Source organism: Arachis stenosperma, chromosome 8 (genome assembly GCF_014773155.1).
Source record: "Arachis stenosperma cultivar V10309 chromosome 8, arast.V10309.gnm1.PFL2, whole genome shotgun sequence".
Lineage (NCBI taxonomy): Eukaryota > Viridiplantae > Streptophyta > Magnoliopsida > Fabales > Fabaceae > Arachis > Arachis stenosperma.
In genome coordinates, this window is record NC_080384.1 from 182,810 (window position 1) to 189,148 (window position 6,339).

At 39.6% G+C, this 6,339-nt stretch overlaps 1 non-coding gene across 1 annotated transcript; it reads left to right on the forward strand.

The window, feature by feature from the left end:
- Nucleotides 1-545: 545 nt before the first annotated feature.
- LOC130947015 (small nucleolar RNA R71) lies at nucleotides 546-649 on the forward strand. The gene has a single exon (XR_009072429.1). It is a non-coding gene; the product is annotated as a small nucleolar RNA R71 (small nucleolar RNA).
- Nucleotides 650-6,339: the final 5,690 nt, after the last annotated feature.

Genomic DNA, 6,339 nt, shown 5'->3' on the forward strand with positions numbered 1-6,339 from the left:
TGTTGCTGAGAAGATGATGGAAAAGGTTTGCCATTGTTAAACCTGTTTCTTCCACCATTATTATTGAAACCTTGTTGAGGTCTCTCTTGATTCTTCCATGAGAGATTTGGGTGATTTCTCCATGAAGAATATAGGTGTCACCATAGGGTTCTCCTAGGTAATTCACCTCTTCTATTGAAGGGTTCTCAGGATCATAAGCTTCTTCCTCAGATGAAGCCTCCTTAGTACTGCTTGGTGCATTTTGCATTCCAGACAGACTTTGAGAAATCAAATTGACTTGTTGAGTCAATATTTTATTCTGAGCCAAAATGGCGTTCAGAGTGTCAATCTCAAGAACTCCTTTCTTCTGACTAGTCCCATTGTTTACAGGATTCCTTTCAGAAGTGTACATGAATTGGTTATTTGCAACCATCTCAATGAGCTCTTGAGCCTCTGTAGGCGTCTTCTTCAGATGAAGAGATCCTCCAGCAGAGCTATCCAAAGACATCTTGGATAGTTCAGAGAGACCATCATAGAAAATACCTATGATGCTCCATTCAGAAAGCATGTCAGATGGACATTTTCTGATTAATTGTTTGTATCTTTCCCAAGCTTCATAGAGGGATTCTCCATCCTTCTGTCTGAAGGTTTGGACTTCCACTCTAAGCTTACTCCATCTTTGTGGTGGAAAGAACTTTGCCAAGAAGGCATTGACTAGCTTTTCCCAAGAGTCCAGGCTTTCTTTAGGTTGAGAGTCCAACCATATCCTAGCTCTGTCTCTTACAGCAAAAGGGAATAGCATCAGTCTATAGACCTCAGGGTCAACCCCATTAGTCTTGACTGTGTCACAGATTTGCAAGAATTCAGCTAAGAACTGATGAGGATCTTCCATTGGAAGTCCATGGAACTTGCAATTCTGTTGCATTAGAGAAACTAATTGAGGCTTAAGCTCAAAGTTGTTTGCTCCAATGGCAGGGATAGAGATGCTTCTCCCATAAAAATCAAGAGTAGGTGCAGTAAAGTCACCCAGCACCTTCCTTGCATTGTTTGCATTATTGTTGTTTTCGGCTGCCATGTCTTCTTCTTCTTTGAAGAATTCGGTCAGGTCCTCTAAAGAGAGTTGTGCTTTGGCTTCTCTTAGCTTTCTCTTCAAGGTCCTTTCGGGTTCAGGGTCAGCTTCAACAAGAATGCCTTTGTCTCTGCTCCTGCTCATATGAAAGAGAAGAGAACAAGAAAATGTGGAATCCTCTATGTCACAGTATAGAGATCCCTTGAGGTGTCAGAGGAAAGAGAAATAGAAAGAAGAAGGAGAAGAAGAATTCGAACTTTAATTAGATAAGGTTCGAATTGTGCATTAAGAAGAGTAGTACTCCATAAATAGCAGGATGTGAGAAGGAGGGAAGAAGATTTTCGAGAATAATTAAAATATTTTGAAAACATTTTTTTGAAAGACACTAATTGATTTCGAAAATAAAAGTGGAAAAGAAATCAAGTGATTTTTGAAAAAGATTTTGAAATTAGAAATTAAAAAGATTGATTTGAAAACTATTTTGAAAAAGATGTGATTAAAAAGATATGATTAAAAAGTTATGGTTTTAAAAAGATTTGATTGAAAACAATTTTAAAAGATATGATTTGAAAACAATTTTAAAAGATTTGATTTGAAAAATTAATGACTTGCCTAACAAGAAAAGATATGATTCAAACATAAAACCTTCCTCAACAGAAAAGGCAAAAAATGTTCAATCAAATCATTAATTGTTAGTAAGTATCTTTGAAAAAAGGAAAGAAATTAATTTTGAAAACATTTGATTGAAAAGATTTGATTTGAAAAAGATTTGATTTTGAAAAACTTTGAAAACTTGAAAAAAATTTGATTTGAAAAACAAAATCTTCCCCCTAGCACCATCCTGGCGTTAAACGCCCAGAATGGTATCCATTCTGGCGTTTAACGCCCAAAATGCACCCTTTTTGGGCGTTAAACGCCCAACCAGGTACCCTGGCTGGCGTTTAAACGCCAGTCTGCCTTCTTCACTGGGCATTTTCGAATGTCCAGCTTTTTCTGTATAATTCCTCTGCAGTATGTTCTGAATCTTCAATTCTCTGTATTATTGACTTGAAAATACACAATTTGAAAATATTTTTGGATTTTTAACAATCAAAATGCAACAAGAATCAAATAACAGTGCATGCAAGACACCAAACTTAGCAGTTTGTATACTACTGACACTAATAAGAATGCATATGAGACACATAAACACTCAAGTCAAGAGAATTCAAAGATCAGAGTAAGAAACCATCAAGAATTACTTGAAGATCCTTAAGACACAAGAATGAATGCATGCAATTGACACCAAACTTAAGATGAGACACTAGACTCAAGCAAGAAATATTTTTGGTTTTTATGATTTTCTAATTTTTTTTTGTGTTTTTTCGAAAATTAAGTGAAAACATCAAAATTCTTAATGAGAATTCCAAGAATCAGTGCAATGCTAGTCTAAGACTCCGGTCCAGGAATTAGACATGGCTTCACAGCCAGCCAAGCTTTCAAAGAAAGCTTCGGTCCAAAACACTAGACATGGCCAAAGGCCAGCCAAGCCTTAGCAGATCACTGCTCCAAAAGCAAGATCAACAAGCTCTTGTGATGATAAGTTGAAACCTCGGTCCAATGAAATTAGACATGGCTTTACAGCCAGCCAGATTTCAGCAAATCATCATGAAACTCTAGAATTCATCTTCAAGAATTTCGAAAAAAATAAATGCCTAATCTAAGCAACAAGATGAACCGTCAGTTGTCCATACACAAGAACAATCCCCGGCAACGGCGCCAAAAACTTGGTGCACGAAATTGTGAACACTACTTTGTCCATATTCGAATAATCCCCGGTAATGGCTCCAAAGACTTGGTGCTCAATACCATGGCATAAACACAACTTCGCACAACTAACCAGCAAGTGCACTGGGTCGTCCAAGTAATAAACCTTACGCGAGTAAGGGTCGATCCCACGGAGATTGGTGGTATGAAGCAAGCTATGGTCACCTTGTAAATCTCAGTCAGGCAGACTCAAATGGGTATAGATGATGAACGAAAATAACATAAAAGATAAAGATAGAGATACTTATGTATATCATTGGTGAGAGCTTCAGACAAGCGTATGAAGATGCCTTCCCTTCCGTCTCTCTGCTTTCTTACTGCCTTCATCCAATCCTTCTTACTCCTTTCCATGGCAAGCTCGTGTAGGGTTTCACCGTTGTCAGTGGCTACCTCCCATCCTCGCAGTGAAAGCTAATGCTCACGCACTCTGTCACAGTACGGCCAATCACCGGTTGGTTCCCGCTCCTACTGGAATAGAATCCCTCTTTTGCGTCTGTCACTAACGCCCAGCAGGTTAGGAGTTTGAAGCACGTCACAGTCATTCAATCATTGAATCCTACTCAGAATACCACAGACAAGGTTAGACCTTCCGGATTCTCTTGAATGCCGCCATCAGTTCTTGCCTATACCACGAAGACTCTGATCTCACGGAATGGCTGGCTCGTTTGTCAGGCGAGCACTCGGTTGTCAGGCGATCAACCATGCATCATGCAATCAGAAATCCAAGAGATATTCACTAAGCCTCAGATGCTTGTAGAACAGAATGGTTGTCAGTCACCTTGTTCATAGGTGAGAATGATGATGAGTGTCAATCATCACCTTCGTCAGATTGAAGAACAAGTGATATCTTGGACAAAGACAAGCGGAATTGAATAGAAGAACAATAGTAATTGCATTAATACTCGAGGTACAGCAGAGCTCCACACCTTAATCTATGGTGTGTAGAAACTCCACCGTTGAAAATACATAAGAACAAGGTCTAGGCATGGCCGAAGGCCAGCCTCCCAAAGTGAGTTCAATCATCAAAACATGATCAAAAGACTCTCTATATCTATTACAATAGTAAAAGGTCCTACTTATAGAAAACTAGTAACCTAAGGTGTACAAAGATGAGTAAATGACATAAAAATCCACTTCCGGGCCCACTTGGTGTGTGCTTGGGCTGAGCAATGAAGCATTTTCGTGTAGAGACTTCTCTTGGAGTTAAACGCCAGCTTTTATGCCAGTTTGGGCGTTTACTCCCAATTAGGTGCCAGTTCCGGCGTTTAACGCTGGAATTCTGTAGGTGACTTTGAACGCCGGTTTGAGCCATCAAATCTTGGCAAAGTAGGACTATCATATATTTGCTGGAAAGCCCAGGATGTCTACTTTCCAACGCCGTTGAGAGCGCGCCAATTGGGCTTCTGTAGCTCCAGAAAATCCACTTCGAGTGCAGGGAGGTCAGAATCCAACAGCGTCTGCAGTCCTTTTCAGTCTCTGAATCAGATTTTTGCTCAGGTCCCTCATTTAGCCAGAAATACCTGAAATCACAGAAAAACACACAAACTCATAGTAAAGTCCAGAAAGTGAATTTTAACTAAAAACTAATAAAAATACTAAGAACTCAACTAAAACTACTAAAAACATACTAAAACAATGCCAAAAAGCGTACAAATTATCCGCTCATCACAACACCAAACTTAAATTGTTGCTTGTCCCCAAGCAACTAAAGATCAATAAGATAGAAAGAAGAGAATATGCAATGAACTCCAAAACATCTATGAAGATCAGTATTAATTAGATGAGCGGGGCTTTTAGCTTTTTGCCTCTGAATAGTTTTGGCATCTCACTTTATCCTTTAGAACTCAGAATGATTGGCTTCTTTAGGAACTCAGATCCAGATAGTGTTATTGATTCTCCTAGTTAAGTATGATGATTCTTGAACACGCTACTTTTTGAGTCTTGGCTGTGGCCCAAAGCACTCTGTCTTCCAGTATTACCACCGGATACATACCATGCCAGACACATAATGGGTGAACCTTTTCAGATTGTGACTCAGCTTTGCTAAAGTCCCCAATTAGAGGTGTCCAGGGTTCTTAAGCACACTCTTATTGCCTTGGATCACAACTTTATTTCTTTCTTTCTCTTTCTTTCTCTTTCTCTTTTTTTTTTCGTTTGCTTTCTGCTTCTTCTTTTTTTTTTTGTGTTCACTGCTTTTCTTGCTTCAAGAATCATTTTTTATGATTTTTCAGATCCTCAGTAACATGTCTCCTTTTTCATCATTCTTTCAAGAGCAACATTCGAACCACAAATTCAAAAGACATATGCACTGTTCAAGCATACATTCAGAGAACAAGTGTTGCCACCACATCAAAATAATTAACTGTTATAAAATTCAAAATTCATGCAATTCTTTTTCTTTTCATTAGCACGTTTTATTTAAGAAAGGTGATGGATTCATAGGACATTCATAACTTAGGCATAGACACTAAGACACTAATGATCATAAGACACAAACATGGATAAACATAAGCACTAAAATTCGAAAAACAGAAGAATAAAGAACAAGGAAATCAAGGAACGGGTCCCCTTAGTGATGGCGGCTCTTCCTTCCTCTTGAAGATCCTATGGAGTGCTTGAGCTCCTCAATGTCTCTTCTTGCTTGCCTTTGTTGCTCCCTCTCATGATTCTTTGATCTTCTCTTATTTCATGGGGAGAATGGAGTGTTCTTGGTGCTCCACCCTTAGTTGTCCCATGTTGGAACTCAATTCTCCTAGGGAGGTGTTTAGTTGCTCCCAAGAGTTTTGTGAGGAAGTGCATCCCTTGAGCATCTCAGGGATCTCATGATGAGAGGGGTCTCTTGTGTGCTCCATCCTTTTCTTGGTAATGGGCTTATCTCCTCAATGGTGATGTCTCCCTCTATGTCAACTCCAACTGAATAACAAAGGTGACAAATGAGGTGAGAAAGGCTAACATTGCCAAGGTAGAGGACTTGGTCCAACCTTTGATCAAAGTTGACCCTTCTTGTGTAAGGATGTTCATCTCCTTGCATCATAGGCAAGTTGAACGCCACCCTCACACTTTCCGACTAAAATCCAGTATTTCCCCCGAACCATAGTAAGATAATTCTTTGGTCCGGGTTCATACTTTGATCATGGCTCTTGGTGATCCAGCATTGGCATAGAACTCTTGAACCATCAAGATTCCAACTGTTGATGGGTTTGGTAAGTACTTCCCAACCTCTTCTTTGGATCTCATGGCGGATCTCCGGATATTCACCCTTTTTGAGTGAAAGGGGACCTCGGGATCACCTTCTTTCAAGGCCACAACTTCATAGAAGTGGTCTTGATGCACCCTTGAGATGAACCTATCCATCTCCCATGACTCGAAGTGGAAGCTTTTGCCTTCCCTTTCCTCTTTCTAGAGGTTTCTCCGGCCTTGGATGCCATAATGGTTATGGAAAAACGAAAAAGCAACGCTTTTACCACACCAAACTTAAAATGTTG